The 26,548-nt window shown below is 29.8% G+C and overlaps 1 protein-coding gene and 1 long non-coding RNA gene across 3 annotated transcripts in view; one reads left to right on the top strand and one right to left on the bottom strand.

Moving 5' to 3' along the window:
* Nucleotides 1-26,548, top strand: part of LOC107456822 (dopamine D2-like receptor) — a 457,990-nt gene that overhangs the window by 266,919 nt on the left and 164,523 nt on the right. The gene's annotated exons all lie outside the window — the stretch shown is intronic.
* Nucleotides 9,045-26,548, bottom strand: part of LOC107456823 (uncharacterized) — a 68,877-nt gene continuing 51,373 nt past the window's right edge. The window contains exon 3 of the long non-coding RNA XR_011636745.2: nucleotides 9,045-9,751. This is a non-coding gene — a long non-coding RNA (uncharacterized LOC107456823). The remainder of the gene's footprint in view (nucleotides 9,752-26,548) is intronic.

Raw genomic sequence — 26,548 nt, 5'->3', positions numbered from 1 at the left:
AAATGAATGCACTGTTTAAAACGCTCAATACATCTCGAATCTCTTCTTTTTCGGTACCCTGAAATGGGGTTACTTTGTTACATATTTTTAGTTTCGAGGGATAGTCAGTTTAAATTGCAAAAAAGATAATTTTAACATTTTACTAGTGATGTTTAGTAAAAAATAGTTCTAAATGGTAACAAAAATTTAAAAAAAACTGCAAATGTTTCTGCATCGCCTAGTTATCCTCTTCTGAGGGATAACTTTGGGTCATTAATCTGTCGCCTTAAACAAACTAAAATATTATTGTAGCACAAAATGATATCTGATTCAAGAAATCACAGTCACTGTCACTGAGAATGACAAAAAAATTGAAACAATGTATTTTATTTTGCAATGGAAGCTAATTAATTTCTGAAAATACGAGCGTCACAAAGTTGCCCCACTTGTCACAAAAATAATCTCATTTTACGGTTCTTTTGGAGAAAATGATGATTTCTTACTGAAAAGTTTATCTTACCGGTTTAGTTTCAAGGAAATCTAATTTCACTGAATACAAAAGCATGTTTTCTATAGAATTTTACTATACCCTGTAATATAACCAGTTGTGTTTTACATATTTCTTTTGAGATTGAAATGCTAATATTTTGCATAATAGAACACGCATAAATTTATCCTGAAAACCATAAGATTCATGCAAGATTCTTAATTAAACTTAAGTTTATTACATACTTGAAACATTGATCCAGTTACTAACTTTCCTATTATTCAAAATGAAAGATAAACCACTTAAATCACTGTTGTTTAATCTAAATGTAATAAACTGTTAAGAATTTATAAAATTCTTACAATGGATTACATTCATTCCTAAGTAAAATGAATATATTTCTACAGATCATCCAAATGCTGAGGGGCAAATTAATTAAATGCACAAAACTAATTTCTGAAAATAACACGTAGAATTTGAAATTAATATCATCATTCTACCATATTTTAAGTGGTATATGAACTTCTTAAAATTTAGGCATTCTGAGCGAAATTACAATTCATCTTAGCGTGAACAAAGGAATTACAACAATAGATCTCCTTCACTTTAAGGATATTACTGCACCGTTATAAATTCTTGGATATTATTCCTTTATATTACATTCTTGATATTAATTCCTCAAGATCAAAACAAGGCTTAAGACTTAGAATTTAATATCTAAGTTAACGGTTTACGTAATTTCGTCGTTCCAAGCGTAGCGGGATTTGTAATGCGGGGTCACTGCATTGTGAGTGCAGAAAAATCTCATAAATTTAAGCACAACTAAATAAATATTAGACTGAATATAAAAAAAAAATCTTTGCTATACTGAAAAATGAATTTAGAAATTAATTGAAGAATCTATGGCGTGATTGTTTCTTATGTTATAAAATGCATCAAAATAACTAACTGAATTAATACATTTTTAGGTGCAAAATATATATAAAAAAATAGTTCGTTATTTTAGCTGTAGAAAGCTTTGATAAATAACAATCGTTCAGATAATTGTGAAGAAATGATTTAGAAACAATAACATAGAAGGACGGAATGCTTTAAACAATTTATTTGAAACCTTTGTTAAATGAGCCATTGTCAAACTAAGCATTTTCTTTTTCACGCAAAAAAAATGCTTGTATTTTATTTTCGAAGTAATTTTCTTGGGAATAATGAAAAAAATGAAACTAACCAAATTAGAATAATAAGTTCAATGCGGATGTTTTGATGGGCTTTTAAATTACATAGCGTTCAATGAATGAGAATATGAACTTAATGGACCGTTTGTTATTTCAGAGGTGTCGCTATTATAGAAGGTAGTACTTATGAATGCAGAGTACATTTATATAAGCGTAAGCATTGTAGTTCAATCGTTTAGATGTCAATGTTCCAAAAATGGAGCATAATTTACTGAGCGATTAAAATCGGAATAATATCAGTTTTCATGCATTTAAAATTTACATTATGCAGAGTTGTTACATTTAGTTTGGTTTATTTTCCATCATAAATAAATTTTTTATGAATTTCAGAAATTTGATAAAACTTGAATTATTCTGTCTGTAATATAATTTACCGGAAATCCAATGTTTACAGTAAGCTTGGAATATTTACAAATGTTTAAACATATAATGTAACACCATGTTAGGCATCAAATTTAATATCTAATTTTTAAATTTTGATACCAAAATATTAGTTTAAAACCTAATGATCCATTAAATTTGATAAAATTTGAATTATAATGTTTGTAATATAATTTACCGAAGATCCAATTTTTTCAACACTCTTACAATGATCGCAAATTTTAAATGTATAATATAACCCTAAGTTAGGCATCAAATTTAACATTTTATATTAAAATTTTGATTTCAAAATATTAGTTTAAAACCTTATGTTCCATTTTTGGAACATTGGCATTTAAAGTGTTACATTTTCAGATTTCAAGTGATTCATTGAGTTAGATGTATGTGCTTCATTCAACTGGTGTTATGACACTCATTCAAAATAAATAATGATGTTTAAGTTGGAAAAAAATGGTTGAAAGTGGTTAGGTTCAATTTCTTTTGACATAAATGTGCAGGTTGCTAATAATAGATTTATAGTGACAGAATACTTGGAAAGTAAGACAAGATATGCACTTTTTCATACTCAGTGTTTTTCTCTTATCTCGAAATTCTAACTATTGAAGAAGAAAAAAAACTGCCTGATAAGGTAATGGCTTTCAAGGGGTTGTTATACTGTTTTGTATTATTCGAATTGTATAAAGTTGAAACTTAACACAACAATGATACACAATGATAACACTTCAATAATGATATTATATATATTTTTGCTATTGATAGTTTTTCCTTACTGATGGTGATTTATTGTACTTGATCCATTGTTACCTAGATGATTTGTTACCTAGTGATTGTATAATTATTTTATATGTTCCATTTGCAAATTGTGCTTGCTCACCATGTCTAAGATATGCATAACGGCACTACAAGCAATGGACTTGTTAGAAAAAATTTCTTATTCAGATTATGAAGATCTAGATATTCAGCTGGAGTTCGATGAACCACAAGTCTTAAGTGATTCAGAAAATTTAGAGGAAAATAATTTAGAGCTTCTCATTCCATTCTGTAATTGCAGAATATTCTTGAGTTAAAAGTATTATTCTAGAATATGATGACGAAATTCAAATTCTAGTATTAAGAGAAAATAAACAATGAAAATAAAGAAAGAAAGCTCTATTATGAAATCAAATAATAAAGTGAAATTTGATGAGCTAAGAGAATTGTAATATACGGAAGCAATTTCGTAAAAATAGTGTTATTACATGCATTTTCTTCTTTACGCATTAAAAACAACAATACCAGGAAAATATGTAGAATATCTCGTCAACATACATTCATCTTATATTTTTTAAAAAAATGCTGTAAATGTTAATAAATTTACCAAAATGATATTTTGCACTTTCTTGGTCTTCTAAATGAGTACCATTTTGTTCACCGGTTCATTTTACTAATGCTGGAACAGGGCTGAAGTGATTTTGATCGCATTTATTTTATTTTATAACGGTCGATGAACAGCCGATCCAATTTTTTGAGTTTACGACTACAAATGTTCAACTCCGTAGCCTTTTCATTTTGAACCCTAACCGGAAGAGAAAGGGAGTCCAGGATCAAGTATTGGGAGAAAATTGCCTTCGTGGAGGACTTTTTTGATGAAACTAACCCTCATTTGCATTACATGAAGAGGAAAGCCACGAAAATCAACCACGGTAAGCCTGATGGCAAGGGGACACAAACCTATAATCTGTCCATCACTGATGATATTTTACGTCAGCATTGTGGTCAGTGCAAACCGGATGAAGAATTCATATCGACCTGCCATAGCTGGGATTCGAACCCGGTTTACCTCATTGGAAGACGAACGCTCTATTCCCATAGCCATCACGGATCGATCGCATTTATTAAAAACATTCAATAACGAGAAACATCCATTCCTTGAGCGGAATTCAAACCCGCAGCCATTGACTTCGTAGACAGGCACGATTACCACTTGGTTGACCTTTAGAAACTGTAGTGTAAATTAAAAGTTGAAAAAAGTTGGGTAAGTTGGTCGGTTCTGATAATTCTTTCAAAAATCATCACTCTAAGTTGGTTTATGGTTCAAAATCATATTGTCCGCTGTTTTAATTTTTAAAAATATTGACTGTTTATCTATATTTGATGCATATCTTCCATGATTCTTTCCAGTAATATCTTTTTAACTGCTTTCTTTTTTTTATAAAAAAAATCTTACAAGCAAATACATATATGGTTTCTGAAATTATTATTTCTTTTATTTATATTCAGTCCTTCTTCAAATTTTCTTCAATTCTGTTTTGAATATTTTTCTTTCAACTGTTTGAAAATATTAAAAAGGAGAAAAAGAGAAAAGAATAAAGCGAAGTAAAGAAAAATAATTTAATTGCCTGCATAGAAACATTCTAGAAAACTACAGTGTGACGTTACACTTCATTTTGGAACTTTTTCGAGGCTTTTATATTCCTTTAACTTGAACTATCAAAAGCAAATTTTCAAAAATATATAAAGAAATAAAATTTTATTCTTTTTCTCTTAAGAATTTTAAGGAATAAACTAACATTCTTAACTGTTTTATCTGGTACATTCGAAAACGATATCAGTTTTTAATTGTGATAATTAGTTGAAAGTTATGATTGAAAGGCTTGATTGAGAGACTTTTCCATACATAAAAACTTTAAATTTTAATAACAGTGATGCCGCTAAAACTATTTTTTGTTGAAGTTAAATTTCTAATGGTTGCCTTAACATCCTAATAATTTAACATTTATTACCGTGATGGTTTAATGTAGACAAAAGAACTGTTCACGGGGTGATACGAAACGAAGCTAATCGGTAAATGAACATAGCATTTACTTTAGCTCACTAAAATGCTACAACACATAAAGATAGATCTTACCGAATTAAAGAGAGATCATGATACATATCTTACGGATTACAAAGAAATGCAAAGTGTCGATATGTTACGATTATCTCCGATGTTACTTATTTTTAAAATATCTTATAAAGGAAAATTTTCTGATTATTTTTCTTACTTTCAGCCTTTCATCCCTTCAGTGGCTCAATAAATGAGTACCAAGCATGCTTGGGAACTAAACACTGGGGGTTTCGCGTTCGGCTGACCACCTAACCGGAGCATCTGCTCTTGCACCCCAGAGCCCAAGGTCAAGAAAACTGAGAGGGGCACAGTAGGCCTTGGCCCTCTATGGGCTGTTGCGCCTCTGAGTTTAGTTTATTTTTCGTACACTAACTAAATGGAGGAACATTACAAAACAGTAGAAATAAAATTCAGTTAATGTTAAGAAGCAGTGCCTGGGACACTCTTAATTTATAATTTTTTAAACTTTAATCGTGAAAGACATATTTTATAAAATAAAAAATACATGAAGTTTAAAAAAAAGACAGGAGTGATAAGTTTTACAAGTTACTTTTTAACCATCTTTATTCAATGCCATCTTTTGAAACATACACTCACGCAATAAAGTATGTTCAATATATTTCAGTAAATCGGAGTCTGAAATATCCGAGGGATTTTGGTTCTGAAATGATAACCATTACAATAAATGAACGCAATAACAGAATTAACGTAAACGCAAATTTCAAGATAAAGTAATAAAAGATCCAGTAGAGTACTTTCAGTGAGAAAATGTCTTTACCCAACGGTAATTATAACTTTATGCATTATCTTCTTCCACTGACTTGGGACTTAAAAGCCTCAACAATGCAACCAATAACAGGGAAAATCGATTGCATTTTGGGGGAAAATCAGGGATATGAAAGATTCATATTTAAATATTCCATACGAAAACTTCCCTAATGGGGAAAAGTTTCAAATGTCTCATATAATCTGCATGAAGTCAGCTTTACTAATGCGTTTCGCAGTAATCTGATAAAAATTCACAGTTGAGTTTTCAAAAGTAGTTTTTTATATGTTTTAATGGACTATTTAATGCAAATGCTTTTGACTAACTGAATTAATGCTGTTTTGATTCTTTTCATTTTTATATAAAATTTTGAAAACTATTCAAGCAAATGTACTGAAATTATTTTGTAAGGAAAAACTGAATAATTTAGAGAATTCCGCATCACCATATAAAATTTTAATCGCAGCTGTTTACAAAAGAGAATTTCGCTCGGATTTAAATCCGAATAATTGAAACATTTGTTTCAATTACGAAAGTTTGGCTGCTTTTTAAGTGAGAGCAATTTAGAAAACTTTTAGCCACTAATGCAGTCTTGTTTACTACATAAACTTTTAATATCAAAATGAGCTTAATTCCTAGAATATTGAATTATTTAAAGCTATGAAAGCAACTTAAAATTTATGGTTATATATCTTTTCACAGAAAATATGTACCAAACTTAATGTCTCCTCATTTAGTCGATATTTTAATAACTTGAAAGTAGTTTAATTTATTTCTTATTTAAAGTTAAAATTGTAATTAAACTAAATTGCTCTTACAAACAAAATATAAAATCTTTATAAAGGCAATATGTATATGGTTGATTCTAAAACCGGGTGTGACAATTTACAGTAATTGCACGGAAATCTAATATCATACAGCAAAATTATGATTTTTAAAAGATTAGTTATTGCCATTATTGTTAGTTTCTCAGAATGATTTTATGCTGGATTTAACTATTATATACATTTAAAAATGTATGCTGAGTTTCAAATTGCCATTTTCCTGGCTTCGTATCACTGATATTTTCCATAATCAATTACTTTAAAATTGCATAGACATTTTTCTCAGTCTAATTTCTTACTTCTAAAATGTTAAAGGCATTTTTGTAGTAAGTGTACATGGAATGATTTCAAAATATTTTGTAAAAGTAAGTTTTTCTGTCATTAAATTTTACATCACATGCATATATATCAGTTTTCTTGATCACTTACTTTCATTTCTCTATCATCTACAAGATTCTATTGCTAATTTCTTTTTATTTAAATGCTAAGCCATTTTGTTAAAATGAATCGTCGAGTAGGAACAGAGAAAAATCTATTTCAAGACATTTTAAAAAGCAAGTATGCCATTTTCCTGCCTCCTCTAAATCATTCATAAAATTAACAGAAGTTTTCAGTCAGCGCTCTATTTTAAACCCTTGTTCTTTAGAGCACAAATTAAAATCTTAGACCTAAATGCAGAAGAGTATGGAGCTAAAATAAAATGTTAGCCCTAAAAGTCGAAGAACATGGAAGTAAAAGTAAAATGGTATTCGAAAACGTCGAAGAACATGGAAGTAAAAGTAAAACCTTAGGCCTAAAGGAAGAACGTGGAAGTAAAAAGATATAAAACTATAAAATGCCAATCTTGACTTTTATTTCCTGGCACTTCAGCGGCAGGAAATAATTATAAACTGCATAATGTTTGTAAACTGCATTACTTTCTACTCGCTATAAGGTATTAATTAGGGTTACCAAAAATATTTAAAAAAATAAGAACTATTTTGAAGATTTTAAACTTAAATTTTATTCAAAAGTGTAGTGAATCACCATTATAAAATAAATAAAAAATAAGAAAAAATGATTTTCCAGTAAGGATTATTATAATCACGTTAGCCTTCAGTTAGTTCAAAAATTTTAGTACGAAAAGGGTGATTAAGATTAAGAAAGAGAAAATTAAGATTAAATTTACATCCATTCTTATAACTTTTATTCGTATTGTAATAATAAAATAATTTCGTGGTATATATGTCTATGACTCCAGAACTAAAATTATAAAATTTAAACAGTGCCAAGGAATAATTTTGGTCACCAATTCAAAAATTTGTTCTAACATTATGTTATTTGTTCTTAATTACATTTTGTCATTTGTTCTAACAATGCTCAGGAGCGAAGTGTAAAAACTATTTTAAATCGTTTTTATTATTTTTTTGTAGTTTACAAAATGCAAATTAATTACTTTGACCTACTTTTCCAAGTGATCAACTTCTCAAAACATTTTCAAGAGTCGCAGACTTTAATCGCAATTACATTTCATAATTTTGTAATTATGGTCTCAAAAACTTTTGCCTATGTTTTCTTTCGCACTTATTGGAATAAATAACTCACACGATAACTTAAAGTCTTATTATATTTAGTTAACACTTAAATTTTATTACATGGAACAGAGGCGTTGGAACGAAATCTATCAAATGCGAATGTTCATCAATGCGTACAGTTTATTAAAACTCGTACATAATGAATTAAAAATAGCAATTTTTAACCTTTTTTTACATTTTCAAAATTGTATTTAACGAAAAATAATTTAACCAAAATATAAAAACGTATACTTCAGTAAAAGTCGTATGAAATTTATTTTGCTGAATAACAGATTCAGGGATAAAAATCAATGTTTTTTATTTTATTTTAATATTATGAAGTCTCAAAGTTTTTCCAACCAAACTAAGTACTTTGCCACGAGGATATATATAGAAATAAATCGATGACATCATTTTAAACAAAACAAAAATTTCAATAAATAAACTTTTTCCCTAAGACCTTATGATTAAGTTCCAATGCAAGTTTTTTATGACTCTCATCAAATGTCGAAGCATATGCTTCACGATATTTTCAAATAATTTATGGAAAAAAAGAAAAATATGAAACTCATCTTTTCAAATAAAACTCTTAAATTACAGAAGAAATAACAAAAATGAATTGTGACGTGAAAGAAATTGAAAAGAGAAAAGGGGACCACCCGGAGGCTTCGTGAGTTTTGGAAGCAACTCCCCCCCGAATGTATCATTCCCTTTTCAATACTTACCAGAGACAGAAATCTTTATTTTTATTTTGGAGAAATTTGCGTTTTGCCCTCAAACGCTGAATTTCAGCTCATTTTTTTTTCTTCTTGGATTTGCGAGAGGAAACATTGAGCTTTGTAGATGATGCACTTTTATGGCTTCCGGGCCTAGTGTCTAAATTTGTTCACAACTCTTGTAAGAAGAAAATGTCATAGAAAGAAAAAAGAAAGTTGTTTTTGTTTGCGTTAGAATGCCTTTCTTTGTTTTATTTTGATATCAAACTCGATTTTTGTAAATATATTGAAGATATGCGCGAGTTGACTGGAAACTTGTTTTTATCCCTTTTTTAGCTTTGAGTAAAGAAATGGTGCCCTCTTTGTTTGTTTTGTGTTGTTATGTTTTTGAAATTTTTGTCGACAATTTTCAATTTTAGAGTGTTTTATTTTTAATATTTTCTTAAAAAATGGAACTAAATGCAATAAAAGTACAATGAAAAAGTTTCAAATGCACCAAAATACACATCTTGCTTTTTTTCTTTCTTTTATATATAAAAACTTGCGTTTATTGAAATTCGAAGAAATTTCTCTCCTGTATTTACTCTCAGAAATAAAAATTTCACTTCCATAGATCCAGTAATCATTGAGCTGTATTTCATTAATTTGGAGAATTATCACTTGGTTTGTGGCAAAACGCCAATGACAAAAATATTTTCTCAAATCGAAACCTCATCCTAATGCATTAAGGGAGATTGTAAACTTGAATGACGAAACTAGAATAAAAACTAGAAGATCGAAAATAGAGTGACGGAACAAGTCGTCCATCTGTATGGTAGTCAAAGAGTTGGCAGCGTTCCATGAAGATCACTGGTTCGAATCCTACTTCAGGCATGGGTGCAATTTATTTGTTTTATCTGTTCTTCTTGTGTTGCTTGGGCAACAGTGATCCACCTCCTATATTGTACCTACGATAAAGTGCTTATTAGAAAAGTTAGATAAATTAAAGGCAACAAAGTTTTTTAATTACTTATTTTTTTATTAAAAGGAATAAAATGACGGAATATTAATTAATTTTGACAAAATTTGTTTTCTCGAGGAAGTGACGACGTATTCAATCGAACGAAACGAAACTTTAACGAAATTTTCGCTCGAAGCCTATACCATGAAACGGTTTCGCCACAAAAGAAGAAATTTTCGTGAATTTTTATAATGGATGTTGGCAACAAAGAAGGAAAACTGAATTATCATTTAAGTATGCAGACATAAGCACAAAAAAAGCATCTAATAAGAAACATTCATGAAATAACATTTGCTGAAGAAAGCAATATCAATATCTAATATGAGCGCATTCAATTACATTAAATAAATCTTTAATTCATATATTCCCTGGGTGACGTTCTTTAAGCCATTGTTTAATATGTATAACATGATTTCTTCGAGTTTAAAAATTTACAAGTGTGTGTGTAATGTTTCTTCAACAGCTCACTTTCATGCTGCTGATGTTGAATAACGTTGCTACAATTTCAGTCTAATTTAAATCAATAATTTTAATATATTTTCTTTATTTGCTTTTTCTTCGACTCTTATAAAAGATAAATGTAACCATTTTTCCAATTCGGGTGGTTGTTAAAAACTGACACCAGTGATATTTATAATTATGTTAACAGGTACTACAAGAACTGGTATAGTAGGTAATTAATATACTGATATATATAATAATAGATTTTAGATCATATGATTTCTCGGCTCGCAGCCCAAGACAAAAAAATTATGATTCTTTTCCATTGATAGACCAACATAAACGTGATAGTTACCATCTTGAATTTCCATACTAACCACTAAACAGCTTGATGGGACCAACAAATCTGCCCAACATCTCAAGTTAGGAATTGGCGCTTTTTCATGTTTGGTCAACATGGCATATCCATATCAACTTCTATAATGGGCATATCAAGAACATATCAATCCTTATAATGAGCCAACAAAAAAAAATTCCATCATAATCCAACCTACTTTACTGGTTATCAATATAATTTTTCATCACAAAATATCACGGTTTTTGTTGGCACCATCAAGACTGCCCAACACCCCGATATTTAAAATGACTCAGATTTATGTTGGTCAATCACACTCTCTTCGCTTCGGCTTTGGTGAGCGGGGGCGTCATTCATTGCAAACAGTGGATCTTACTTTTACAAGAAAAGATCCACTGTTACTTTGATAACAGTGGATCGACGCATGGTGAGATAATCAAGCGATAATTATTCTTGCTGCTCACCACAGCAAGCGAAGAGAGTGATTTCACCATTGCTGGTTTATTCTTTATCTCTCGGTTAAAAGAAAATAGACTTTTAATTTTACTGGTATATTCCGTTAAATGAATGTTCAATTTATTTAACAGACAATTGGTATTTATAACAAAACAAATCGATATTTGTAAAATATAGTTTTTATGTTAGCATTACTTTATATATATGTTAAAAAATATTAGGCACAAAATACTGGCAGCATGAGATGAAGAATACATTATTATTCATTGTGAAATAGTTTATCATTTATGGTTTATTTTAACTTATTCTATCATGAAATAAAGAATGAAGCTCCGATATTAATAGTAAGCATAACTTGGTAGGTTACTAAATGTTAAAATAATGCGTCCCATCATCAAATGATGGGTGTTGTTGGTTCACCAATACCAAGCATCTTTTGATGGTTGACCATATTAAAACAACATTTTCCATCATAAAATTATGAAAGTTGACCCAAAAATTTTGAACATAACTTTTCGGTTGACCATCATAGTACTAAAGCAATATTTCCATCATGAAAAGTTGGAATTTGTTCTCCAAAGAATTTCTAACATAACCATGTTGGTTAACCATCATAGGGTAAATTATTATTTTCAACACGAAATGATGGAAGTTTCTTTCTCCATCAAAATCCGTTACCACATGATGGGAATTGTTGTATGATGGTTACCATCAAATAATGTTGGGCCATCAAGAAGCCAACATTAACCATCAAAATATCTTGATGGTTTCATCAAGAATTTGGTCTTGGGACAAGAGTAATGGTAACCAAGTGTACACAAACCAAGGGTTTCCCAGGTTTCCCAGTGTTTTACATTTTTATTTTAAAACGAAATCAAATCTATACTGAAATATATTCGTATCCAATAAGCTAACAAAGCAAGTTCGACAGTTTTTCAAGGTTTTGCTTTCTAATGGGTTTGTTTATTATAAATTAAATAGATAAGAAACTGTATCTTTTTTTAAACCACTTTTAATATTTTTGTAAAATTAAATTGTTTTAATTGCGATTGCAAATACGTAAGCAAGCATTTTGCAAAAAATTCATGGTATTTTCAAGAATTTCTTTACTCAGTAATGCTAACAAACTATTAAATACTAAGATTTAGAATTTGTAAACAATAAAATTTTATATTGCATTTTTTATTAAGGCAAAGAAAAAAATTGCAATTTATTTGCTTGCTTATAATCAACTTTAATGCATTAGAGAAAAACATTTAATTTAATTTAATGAGTATCCAAAAAATAAGTTCTGTATGTAAATTGAAAATATATAGCATCAGAAATAAATCAACAAAACTGGAAATAAGTTTTAAGTATATGGAAGCAATTTGAAAGGCCTTAGTTGAAAAAAAATTATCTGGCTTTTAAAATGCATTTAAACATAAAGTGAAATTCGACTTAAATGTGTAATCGAAGTTATTTGTTAATATGTTGTTTCTATTAAATATTTAATTAAAAAAAGGATAACCGTTTTCATACTCAATGAAAAAATAAAATAACGTAGCTAAAGAAATAAAAAAAATTTTCCTGGAAAAAAAAGAAAAAACTCTTTATAATTAAATTATTTTTTAAAATAGAAAATATTTGTACAAAAGCAGGAAACAGAGAAAGAAGATTATATTTTCGAAAAAATATGCAGTTACATTCAATGAATTAGTGCTCTGTAAGGTCAAATCACCGTTTTATGGTGAGCTGTATTCAGGCAGTGATTAAACTGCTGCAATAATAAGTTTTATCTAATCGTAAATAATTTTTTATAATTTATCGTGTGCGCACATTATGCTACAAATTACCTTAGAAAAATTTAGGAAAAATTTTACTAAGGTATATACACCGAAGAGTCATTACATTATGACCACCCTGCTAATAACCACCCTGCTAATGACCACCTTTAGCCCTCAAAACTGCTAGCACCCGCAGTGGCATTGATTTCACAAGGTGCTGATAGGTAGTCTGAGGTATCTGGTACCAAGCGCTCACCAAATGGTCCTGCAATTCCCTCACATTGCGAGGAGGTAGCGTGGCAGCAAGAATTTGGTTTTCCAAGTAGGACCACAAATGCTCTATTGGATTAAGATCAGGTAAATTTGGGGGCCAAGACATGACTTGAAAGTCACTGGAATGTTCCTCGACGATTCGACCCTTATGACATGGTGCATTATTCTGTTGGTAAACACCATCCCCCACAGACTGTTGCAGACAGGAAAAACTGTTGCCATGAATGGGTGAACCTGATCTGCAACTGTGTTCTAATAGCTTACAGACGTCAGGGATTGTTCTATGAGGATTATCGGTCCTAATGTGCCCCATCTTTATATATATATTTCCTCTGTGCGTGTGTTTGTCACTGAACTCCTCCTAAGCGGCTGGACCGCTTTAAATAAAATTTTCTGTGTACCTTCAGAAGGATTCGAGAATGGTTTAAATTCACAATTAGGTCCAATATCAATTTTTTTAGTTAATTTTTTATTGAGTGGGAAAAATTCTACTTCTTAAAAGTTATACTTCTTATGCGACTTCCATCAAGAAAGCGTTAAACGTTTAAAGCTACATTTTCATTGGCTGGGAAATCACGTGGTAGGATCCAGTTTTCCCTCATTCATTTCCATATTGTTTTGGTTCTCACTAGCATAAAAATAATAAAAGTCATAAAACTTTTGTTTTTCTGTAAATATTTTTTTAGTTTGTTTTGATACACATATAATTTAATAGGGAGCAGGAAAAAGAGTCGTTGAATAGAATTTGTAATCTCGTGTTATTATTGTGTTTGAAAAGTTTTGAAGTGTGCAAATGGACAGCGTGTTTATTTCACCGAACAGAATGCACTACAACAAGCTTTAACAGCTCCAAAAACAACTCTTACTGAATTTTTCAACCTTTGTAATCGACAAGATATTGTTGGTGAATTTACAAAGGCATTAATGTATACTGATGTTCCTAAATTTTTTACATGGAATAAACAATCAAAAAGTTGGGAACCACGGAAACGAGGCACTCCAGTCCCAGGATTTGCCGACATAGTTATGACAAATACTTTAGGACGATTATATACAGTTCTTCCTAAGCAACGCGAATGCTTTTTTCTGCGTTTGTTATTGGTTAACGAAAAGTCAACGGTGCTTTATACGGCACTTTATTTGATGCGTGTCGTGAGTTACATTTATTGGAGGATGATAACCATTGGGACCTCACACTTGCAGACGCAGCACTGAGTTCATCTCCACAGCAAATTCGTCAATTATTTTCAATAATATTGACAACGTGTTTTCCGTCTGAAGCATCTGCTCTGTGGAATAAATATAAAGACTCAATGAGTGAGGATATTTTGTATCGGATTAGAATTACTAATCAAAATCTCAGTATTGAATTCTCCGCAGAAATATATAACGAGGCATTAATAATGATTGAGGATATTTGTTTTCTTATTTCGAACATGCCGCTCATGAATTTTGGTATGCCAGCGCCAAGCAGCAGATATCATCAACAGCGACGTGAACACCAGTTCGATATGACTTATCTGGCTACTTTTGTTGCTAACAATGAACGATTGCTTACTGCTGAGCAACGAAATGATCAAATTAACGTGTCAATTGCAGCACAACAAGGTGGATTTTTTTCTCTGGACGCACCAGGTGGCACTGGTAAAACATTCCTTATCTCACTAATACTTGCGCTCATTCGATCTCAAAATCATATTGCATTGGCAATTACTTCATCAGGCATTGCAGCAACCTTACTTTATGGAGGAAGAACAGCACATCCAGCACTTAAATTACCTTTGAATATTCATACCAATACCGAATCAATGTGTAACATAAAGAAGCATTCAGGCATGGCTGAAGTTTTGAGAAAATGTAAAATTATTATCTGGGATGAATTTACAATGGTCCACAAGCATTCGCTTGAAGCTCTCGACAGGTCCCTAAAAGATATCAAAGATAATACTCGGCTTTTTGGTAGTGCTCTACTGCTGCTTGTCAGATCATGTTTGAAAGAGTCTTATCTGTGGCGAAGTGTCAGTAAATTATGCCTTACTCTTAATATGCGTGTTCAACTTCAAAATGATCCATTAGCGTCAAGATTCTCTGAACAACTGTTAGACATTGGCAATGGTAAAATTCCATTCTATGAAGATACACAATATATTCGACTCCCACAGAATTTTTGCAACATGGTGCCTACCAAAGAGGAGTTAATAAAAAGTATCTTTCCAGATTTGCCACATAATTATACTAATCATGCATGGCTACGTAAACGAGCTATTTTGGCCGCAAAAAATTTAGATGTTGACGCAATCAATTTTAAAGTACAACAATCATTGCCTGGGTAGTGAATCCTGATGAAGTTGTCAATTATCCTGCCGAGTTTTTAAATTCACTGGATTTACCTGGAATGCCACCCCATAATTTGCGATTGAAGATTGATTCACCTATAATTTTGCTTAGAAATTTGAATGCTCCAAAATTGTGTAATGGCACGCGACTGGTCATAAAAAAAATCATGGGTAACATTTTGGAAGCAACTATTTTAAGTGGAAAATTTAAAGGTGAAGTTGTACTTATACCGCGGATCCCAATGATTCCTTCAGATTCGCCTATACCATTCAAACGTTTGCAATTTCCAATCCTCTTAGCATTTGATATGACTATTAATAAGTCACAAGGTCAAACAATGACAATTTGTGGCTTAGATTTAGAAAACCCGTGCCTTTCTCACGGTCAATCATATATTGCGTGTTCCAGAGTTGGAAAACCCTCGAATTTGTTTGCGTATGCTCCTGAAGGATTAACCAAAAATATTGTACATCTAATGGCATTACGATAACTTAAGTTTTTTTTAATTGAAAAAATATATCTGTTATAAAATAGTTTAAGTTTTCACTTTTTTACCTTTAATTAAAATAAGCTTAAGTTTTGATTTAAAACAACCTCTACATTTAACTTCGCTGATAGTATACACATACTCACACGCTATCGATTGGTCGAATTGTGATAAGATATATGTAATGACGTTAGATAATATAATAACTTTTTAATAAAAATTTGCATAAAAACGATCCAGATTGTTACAGCTTATTCAAAAAAATTTGAAATTTTCCAATTAAAGACGTGTGTACAGGACATCGTCTGTCGGGTCCGCTGGTATATATATATATATATATATATATATATATATATATATATATATATATATATATATATATATATATATATATATATATATATATATATATATATATATATATATATATATATATATATATATATAAATCTTTCATAACTGAAAATTTGAATGCTTTAAGACAATTTTTTTGATTAGCGACATATGTTCAGATATTATACAAATTACATTTATTATGAGTCAATCTGCAGTTTTAATCTTTAAAAAAACTCTTTGTGTCGCTTCTTTTTCCCCCATAATTTTCTTTCGATATTTTTACATGCCTGTGAGCTTGAAAAAAAATGTTTAAAGCCAAACTTAAAAATATTATACATATACATATTTTTAAAACTGAATTCGCAAAATCGTTGTCGAACATGTATTTAAACATGTCAACAAAGCATTTAAATCAAAAAATTTGAAATTGAATTTAAAAATTTCTCTTAGTTTTATGTAAATAATTATACAAATTTTTTTAAAATTAAAATTCTAATAAATTGCAAAATTGCGAAAAACAATATCCTTACTACTAGAATAAAATTCAAAGTTGTATATATTGTCAAATTCTAGAAATTATGCAAAAATTACTCTATCAAATTATTTCATCAACTTTTATTCTTACTTTATTTGAATAGCGTATTTGAAATCCGTTTTATATTTCAGAACTTTAAGTTTTAACAAGACATTTCATATTACAACTGAATTTTAAAGCCATTACACTAATAAACTAGAAATTTCGTATTTATATTCTTATCGTCAAATTAAAGAGTGAACAACAAATATTTTTGCCTTACATTTATTTCCAAAAAACTCTTCCAAAAGAAGTTTTGTGATTCCTGTCTTTGATTTCATGGAATTTGTATAATTTTAAGAAAGTATTTTTATTAAATCTCATTAAAAAATCGCATTTATAATGTTTTTATTTTTTATTTTCTTTAGATTAAATCTTTGTATTGGTGGAAATATTTAGTTTAATGCAAAACAATATGCAGAGTCGTATTTATTTCGAATTTTTTTAAAATATTCATTAAAAACTACATTTTTAAATATTACAGGCATAAGAATGAAAGGTTTTTATCATAATGATTTACTTTTAAATAACAGATATTCTTTCCCTTAAATATAAGCCAAGTGAATTTAATATTTAAATGTAACGAAAGATGATAAAATCCTTTCAAATCCCACCTTCTTCTTTTTAAATTACTTTAAGCTAACCTCTAAAGAACAAAATATTGTTTTGCATTTATTTTAATAATTATCTGTTGCGAGAAAAATAGCTGAGAATTCAAATAGTTTAGAGCAGCAAGTTCTTAAGAATCTTTCTGAACCACCTAAACATATAAAACTGTAAAATGCTGTAGGTAACATAGTACTAAAGTTTAACAGGCTGAATAGAGATAAAATTGTTTGTGAGGGCAGTTTCAACTTCTTTCGACGTTTGACATTTTTAACTTGCAAACAAGATGGACTTCAAAATGTCGACACCTTCAGGATGAGAAAGTCCTATCTTTCGTTTGAATCTCCTGCAGCGTAAAAGTTTTTTCGAACGAAACCTCATAAAATTTAGATGACTTTCTTATCCCATCTAGACTTTGCTGACAGTTTAGGTTTCGTAAGTTCAAAAAGTTTCGTTTGTACTATTACTATTGAGTTGTCTGCGTCATTTTCTAAGTTTACTTTAAAATTTTGGTTTTACTACACTGAGAAAAAAAATATGGTCAAAACAACCAGATTATGGTAAAATTTGCCATGTTTTTTAGCTCTATGGAAAAGCTAAAATTCTCAAGAGTTTTTGCTGGAGCGCTTTAGAAAAAATATTGGTAAAATTAAAAATAAAATATGGCTTTATAATGAGTGATAAACACTTATAGAGGAGAGATATAACCATTATGGTTACTCAGCCTAAGGTTGAGAGTTATGTCCTCCATCACTTTGCCACCCAGGTTTATGCAGACCATACAGACTTAACAAAGATCATACAGACTTGATTAAAAAACTTTTGACTTCAAATTTGCTTCAAAAATATTCAACTTTTGGCTGAAAAATTGGCTTCAAAAATATGCAAATGTGTGACATTGGCCAGTTCGTACAAACCAGACGCTTTTTAAAATTTAGATTTAAGGAATACGATAGATATGTATGTTATCAAGATTACGATAAATCATCAATCGCTACGCATTGTTGGATTCTTGGACATGAATCCAATTTCGACAATGCCAAAATTATTTCAGCACCAGTCACATCAGCTCAGACGGAATCGTGTTTCATTTATCTGACCACTGATGGCAATAGTTCCTCACCATCTCCATAGCTCATGGAAATGTATTTTACCCCGATTTGCATCTCTCAGCTACAGTGGTTTTCCTTGTTCTGCTTTTTTTTACCATTTTTATTTTTGCTTCGCTATCGACTAGTGCGGTTTTCTTTTTTGTCTCATCTTTGTTTTCTATTTTACGTATGAAACTTTATGTTTATTATTACAAATCACTTTTGTTTCTACCCATCCACGTCAGGGAATTATTTTTCAACGCTTGAAACATGTTGACTTTTATTTTGACTGCATTTATTTGAAACTAATGAAATTTTTAATCAAGTGTTATCTTACCGCTTCAGTTTATTGCCATTATTTATTTAATACAATGCAGACCGTTTTGTATTTTCCCAGATTCAATACATATTTTTTGAATGCTTATAGAAAAAGAAAAGAAATCACAAGTATGTATATATATATTATTAAAAAGAAAAGAAAAACTAATAACTTTGTTAAATTGAGAGAAATCATTAATAATAAAAAACATATGAATTGCTTTAAGAATCGAAAAGGATTTTAAATTTGTGGAAAAGCTTCTAGATACGTATCTCAGATTTATTATTTAAGTTGTTTATTGCCATTTTTTTAATTCGAACTAATTCGATAATTATTCCTCAGATTTTGATAATCTATTGGTCTTTTCCCAACCTAAATACTGATATTTGACCATACATGGCAATACTTTTACTTTCATTACTTACTTGTAAGGAAAGTAAAAGTAAAAAGTAGTACTTTTACTTGTACTCCATTACATTTTAAATTACACTTTAACACTTTTACTTGTTTTTACGTATTTGTAACGAAAATGTCAAAAGAAATAATTACTTTCTTCTAAAAGGTGGGAAATTTCTTAAAAATTTCCCATGAAAGAATTTTTTTTTCGATTTTTTTATTTATTTATTATTTTGTAATTTATAAATTTAATGTATTTCGCATTCTAGCTTACTCCCCCCCCCCGGAAAAAAACTTTTAAGGAATGTTTGCAAGGGTGAGGGCGACTCTTTTGAACCTTCAATAAACAACTTTTTTGCAAGAGTCACTACAAATTCCAAAGAAAAAATCAAATTTCCAAAAACGTTAAAGTTTTAAGATAAACATAATCTGAAACTCTTTTTGTACGCAAACATTGAATTTTAATGTTTGGTTTAGTTTTTGGATATTTTCAACGATTACTATTTTAAAGAACTTTATAACAAATCTTGGAAATTTATTTGCTTATGCTAAAAATTTACAACGATAGTTGCTTTTACAAATTCAGTTAATTGTAAAAAATATTTTTTATGAAATCTTAAGCAAACATTAAGATTAAAGATCAAAGATTAATTTTAAATGTAATTTACTTTAATTGATTTAAAGTTGTTTGATGTTACAGTTGGCATTATTCAGTATATATATATATATATATATATATATATATATATATATATATATATATATATATATATATATATATATATATATATATATATATATACGTAAAATCAGGCTTTTAAAAAAAATGGACGTACACAGTGCGTGAAAAAAACGGAGCACCCTGAATAACTTTTGATCTAATGATCCTATCTTCACGTTCTAGAACTCAATCTTAATGACAGAATTCAAATATGCTAATTATTAAGTGCAGGCGATATTTGAAGTTACGAGTAGTCGCATTATGGGAAATATGGCCATAATAGTTTTAGCATAAAGTTTTTACCCCTTAATGTTAACTTTACTTTTTGCATATTTCGCCATATTTCGAGAACTTTTTAAGCGAATTGAACATTTTTTGTACACAATTATTAAATTTTTTATCCTTCGAAAAAAACGCTTATTTCTAAAAGTACGGTTTTGTGTCTGATTTCATAGTTTCAAACATCGTTTGTACTTATTAATTAGCACATTTGAAGTCACCTCCTTCAGCCGTCAAGATTCAGTTCTTGAACGCGAAGATCCTATCATTACATCAAAAGTTATTAAGAGTGGTCCGTTTTTTACTTTACACACTGTACATTAAATAAACATTGCAAGGATTAAGTACTATGTTTCATGTTTTTCGCTCAGTACAAATGTATTGATTAACATATTGGCCGAATTAGAAAAATATTATCAGTTAAGAGACATGTTTAACTCGTAAAAGTTAAACAAATTAACATTTTTCTCATGGATATTACGAAAAGTCTGCTTTTGACTTTTATTTTGGAAAAGTCAAAGGAAACTTTTAGGAAAGAAAAACATTGTCAACGACTCATAATATTAATTATAAGAATTTGATATAATATTTATTACTACCTGATAAAAATTTTTTTGTTCATAAAAGTTTTTGATACAAAAAGAAAACAATTCAAATATATGCTAAAAAGATCATTTCTGTGTTTCTAAATACTTTTTAAAATGTTCTTAAAAATTGTCAGTAGTAGGTTAAAGCAACAAACATTCAGGTAAAATTTCCGTATCGGGATCTGCGGCAGAATAGTCGCCAAGTATTGGCAACTTCCGGGACGCTGCTAGCGAGAAACGAAAAAAACAAATCACAGAACGGAAGTAAGCTAGGTACTGTTTTACTATCTGCTTAGAGATTAACCTATTTAGTTACTAAGAATATAATTCATGAGATCTCAAAAAAACTCTATATTGGTAAATGTCGAAAAAATAAACTGAATTATGTTTGAAACTGAAATAATATATCAAATTTATATTGAAATTATAACTTTTTTAAATGTTCTTCTAAAAAACCATTTCTTAGCTAATGGATTAAAATAATCGAAAGTTAAAAATTAGTTTAAGACGATTTTAGTACTTACATAACTGTTTTGTCTACTTAATAATTAAGACTGAAATTAAACACGAGACACCATAAGCGCTAATAAAAATAAATGTCAAAAGAAAATAAATAGAATACATTAGATTTTAAACTGAAGACCTCCTATAAACTTGAACATGCGGGATCTCGAATTATTGATTTTGTTTCTTGTTCCGAAAGTAGTCTAGTTAAAGTTTCTCGGGCTAATTAAATTGCGCAAGTTCTTGGCAGCTTATGCCGACTTATTTAACATTTTATTTATTTACCTTTTGAATCTACTAATTAACCCTCAGCTAAACTTCCCCGCTAAAATTCTTGAAATACTCAACTCTAAATAAATTATTAAAAACTGCGGAATTTTGAGACAAGTTGAGAATTGGAGATGCTATAGATAATTATATCTCGCTCATTTTCCATTTCCTGCTCTGGATAAACAAAACTTAATCAAATAAGACACTGAATTAATATAAATAAATTATAAATGATTGATTACGATGTATTTGATGTTTAAATTTAATTAAAACAAAACTTGCTTTCGTTTGTAGTTTAGTTGATATGAAGTCCATTTATGAGTTGGTATATGCGTTAACGCTTACAAAAATTTTAAGTGTTTTTTAGGTTTATTTGAGTTTATTGTGAGATATCAAGATTGATTTAAGGTTTATTTGAAGTTGGCTTTAAAAACAGCCTTATAAGATCAACTTTTCGCTCTGTATAATCATGGTGCATGAGGTTGTTTTATTCACACGTGAGGTTGTTTTTAGGTTGATGGAAGTCTACTTCAGAGCAACCAGCTTAGCGAGGCTATGTTTCAGGTATACGAGTATTTTTTTCTATACTTTTAGCAAATAAATATATTTGAGGTGTGAATAATTTCTACCAATCTCAACTGAAATTATTGCTGCGTTATATATGGGGATGTAACGATAAGTTTATGAGGTGTAAATGAGATTGAAATTGAGGTTAAAATTAGCAGACATAATTTTTTGCTCTAAAACATAACCTTATTTTCTACCTCAGGCGTACTTTTTAAAATGTGTCAACCTCAAAAACACTTTATTTTTTGTAAGGGAAGTTCTCTTTTAATAATTTAATTGTATTGGTTATAAAAATTTTTTAGCTTTGGAAATGCTAAAAAAATGTTAAGAAAATAAAACTTTAATTATAATTTTAGACAAAAAATTTATCAGAATCTTTCTGAATTTAAGTTGTGTAACTGAATTTCTAGCTGCAGTTATTTTACGTATAAGACTGATGAAAATACGGTAAAAAAAACACTGTTCTTACAAAATAAATTAAGAGTAATACTTTTGAATAATGATTAATTATTATTATATTACTACAAATTAAAACTTTTCTCTAATATTTTAATAATTATTTATTTTTATGTTTTAGACTACGCAATGCGTCTAACTGAAATTTATATAAAAATGAATACTGGAATATTTTTTCAAGGTAATGAATAGAAGTGGTTCGAAAAATGGTGTTAATAATAAGCTAATGGTGTTAATAATAATTTGTGTTAAAAATACCCTGTGAGATCAGAGTTTTAAGCGTTATGGCTTTCTTTTCAACACTGCAATGCGATATTTATATTTCTGTTTCAATGTCAATTTTTATAAAATCTAAATTACTTACTATTTTACAAATTAGTTTTCTCAAAACAAAGAATCCAATTCAGAGCCCTTATTTTGGAATTTAAATTATTATCCAAATATGAAAAGCATTTAGCCAAATTTCAATATTTTTAGCTAAAGGCAAATCTTACAACATTTTATAATAGAGCCATGATGGGTCAGGGGATAGAGAGTTCGCCTTCCAACGAGATGAAACGTTCGAATCCCTGCGATGGCTGGTTGATACGAATTCCGCATCTGGTTTGCACAGAAAAAAGTGCTGGCGTAAAACATCCTGAGAGGTAGACGGATCATGGGTTAGAGTCCCCTTTCCGCCGGGCTATTCTTGGAAGGTTTCCGTGGTTCTCCTCACCATGTAACGCAAAGGCGGACTAGTTCCATCAGGAAGTCCTCCACGAAGCCAAATTTCTATCAATATTTGATCCAGGAGTTGCCTTGTCATCTGAATCGGGTTTAAAATTATAAGGCTACGGAGTTGAACATTAATAGAAATAAACCCAAAGAATTGGTCTGCTGTTCAACGATGGTTATAAAATGAAATAAAGTAAAAATATTTTATAGTTGATTTTTTCTCATTGAAAACTTTTAATCAAAATACAAATTTACTATAAATTGAATTATTTTAAAATCTGCGAATTCAAATCAGGAGTCCTTTTGCAGATGGAAATGAGCAATGAATTGGAGAGAAGATGAAAAATGTCTATGTTGTTTTACCGTCTTTTAGGAAAAGACTTTTTGGGCTAATTTTCGATAACTTCTTAGACTGAAGCAGTAATATAAGAAAAAACCCGAAGCAACATATTACATTATTGCATATGTTATTCTCACGAAACATATTTCCTGTAAAAATAGTTGGATGATTATATGCATCTAGGTACCAATCTGCTTTATAGCCACAACCTGTAAGAGGGAAAAAAAGGAAGAAAAAAAAGAAAGAAAAAATGGTCTCGCGATATCGCGTGTTTAGTCTACGAAAGTGGTAATCTGCATTTTACGGTAATTTGACTCATGATGAGATTATCGCTCTTGTCGCTTACATTATCTGAACTTAATGTAACCTTAATTGGTGATGCGACGTATGTAACAGAAAATACTTGTAATCGAATAAAAAAAGACAAGATTTGTCCAAAAAAATTCCTTTTGACCCTTCCTTTTATCTTCTTTTTTTTCAAGAGCTAGGAATAATATATATTTCTCTTTTCGGTAGAAAAATAGTCTTCCAAACCTTTCGCCAAAACAAATTTTTTCGCTAAATTCATGATTTTATCAAATTTGGCAAGATGGTGAATACTGAGCGGGTGCCCTGTGCCATTGAGTTGATTAGCCGCACCAACTGCTTGTGAATGGTTCAATTCTCATATAGAAAAAATACAACACAATTTTTACTGTTAATTTTACTTTTAATGTATTTCGTTACATCTAAAAAATTGTGTTGTTGTTACTTATCCCCTTGGTCTAGGGCCCTAGACCAAGTCCAGAAGATCATGTCGCATCAGAAAGTCATAAACAGTCTCTCCATCATTCATCAGTTGCCTCATAGAGGCACCAATGCAATCCAAAAGATGAGCTGGTGAAGCGATGGCCGAGCAAGGACAATAGGCGATTGCCATTGCTCGAAAATTGTTGGAGCGAATTTAAGAACAGTGCACACAACTATAAACTTAGTTTAGAAAAAGATAATTAAATGCAAAAAATTACTTTTACTAAGTATTTACTGTTTGTTGTTTTTTTATTTAATAATAATAAAAAAAAATTAGAATTATATTGTTTCACATCATTCTAAAGAATGTATTCTTAAATGAGAAAATACAAAATGTGAGCTAAATCGGTCGAATAGTTCCTGAGAAATCGAATTTTTAAAATTCGTTCTTTTCAAAATTCAGTATCTCAGAAACTATATGACAGAATAAATTCATATTTCGCATTTTGCTATTCAAAATTGAAATCCTTAAAATATAATTTTTAAAAAATTTATGCTTTACAATTTAAAAGTTTTTCGACTATTAAGAAATAAAATAATTAAAAATAACAAATTTATAGTAAAAATTATCTTTTGCATACGGAATTACGTTTAGATAAACGAATTTTATAATTACGCGCAAAAAATTTCCATTCGCTTAAAATGTTCTCGAGGTTCGGTGAAATATGCTAAAAGTAAACTCAACTTAAAGGGATCAAAACCTTGGACAGCTCTCTTGACCAAACTATTGTGACCCTACTTCCCAGATAGTCTCTATTTTTGCGGGTCAGAAATTCTACTCCATCGAAAAAAAGTTATGTTTATTCAAAGAAAGTACGTTTTTGTGTCTGATTTTGTAATTTAAATATCGTCAGTATTAAATAATTAGCATAGTTAAGGTCACGCCTTTGAGCCTGTAATAGTGATTCCGGAAACGTGAAGATCCGGTCATTAAATCAAAAAGTTATTCAAGGCGATCCTTTTTTTATTTCGCGCACTGTACATGTAAATGTAAAATAAAAATCAAATTTTTATTTTTATTTTTGACTTCAAAAGTAAAACATATTAAAAAATGTACATTTCCTGTCACTTCCTAAATAGTTTCAGCGACAAATTTATTTCAAGTTAAATGAACGTTATTTTATTCGTTCTGCAGATCATAAAAATTTTTATGCAGACATTTGTATTCCTGGTTTGAATTGACTTTGTCATTAGGTACATCGGAGCAAAGCTTTTAAAAGCCACATGGAAAGTTTCGATTACTTGCAAAAGTTGAGTCAGATAGAGAACTTTTACAGAGCTAAAAGAGAAGCAAACCTCTTTCAAATATACATAGCCACCTAGGCAGAAACTACTTTCGCTTCTAAAACGCTGCATCATTATGCGTTAATGCAAGAAAGTGCTGCTTTCATTACAGAATACCTGAAATGTAAGAGAAGAGAATGATCATTTGTTGCCATAGTAACGAAGCCTTACAACTCTTCAGTCCATTTGCACATTTTTCTGATCAAATTTTTCAACTTATTTTAAATTGTTGAATACTTTAGTCAAGAGTCAATGGGTTGGAAAAGGTTCATTATTTTCCTTGAAAATGTTCTTGGTGAACTTGCAGAGCTCTGTACGTTAAAAATAAATATAGGGATTAACAGAGTATTATTTGAAACTGCTCCAATAGAAAAACTTTTGACTTAACTTCGTACAATTATATGAAACTTTTTTTTTATTAAACATACAATATTTATTAAAATAAATATCTTATATTAATTCTTATATCAGGGAGTGGACCTTACATCAGAAAGGTCCTTGGTTCGAACCCCAGTCAAGGCATGGATGTTCTTTCATTCTCTGTACTATCTTTCCTTATTGTGGGAGCAACGTTGGCTCACCTAATATAGTGTCTCTGAAAGAGTAGCCACCAAATCTGCCCTACTAATACCTGAATGACGAGTTTCATTCGAGTGGGTTCACGAAAGAAAAAAAAACGTTAATGATAACAAAAAGAAACGTAACATTTTGAGGAACCTGGTGCGCTGCAGCCAGACCGTCCAGTTTATTTTTTTAATATTTATTTTATTGTTTACTAACCCATTTTGTTGTAAAA

This window comes from Parasteatoda tepidariorum, chromosome 8 (genome assembly GCF_982258835.1).
Source record: "Parasteatoda tepidariorum strain Cologne lab strain chromosome 8, Ptep-v5.0, whole genome shotgun sequence".
NCBI lineage: Eukaryota > Metazoa > Arthropoda > Arachnida > Araneae > Theridiidae > Parasteatoda > Parasteatoda tepidariorum.
This window is presented reverse-complemented; position numbering and strand designations above follow the sequence as displayed.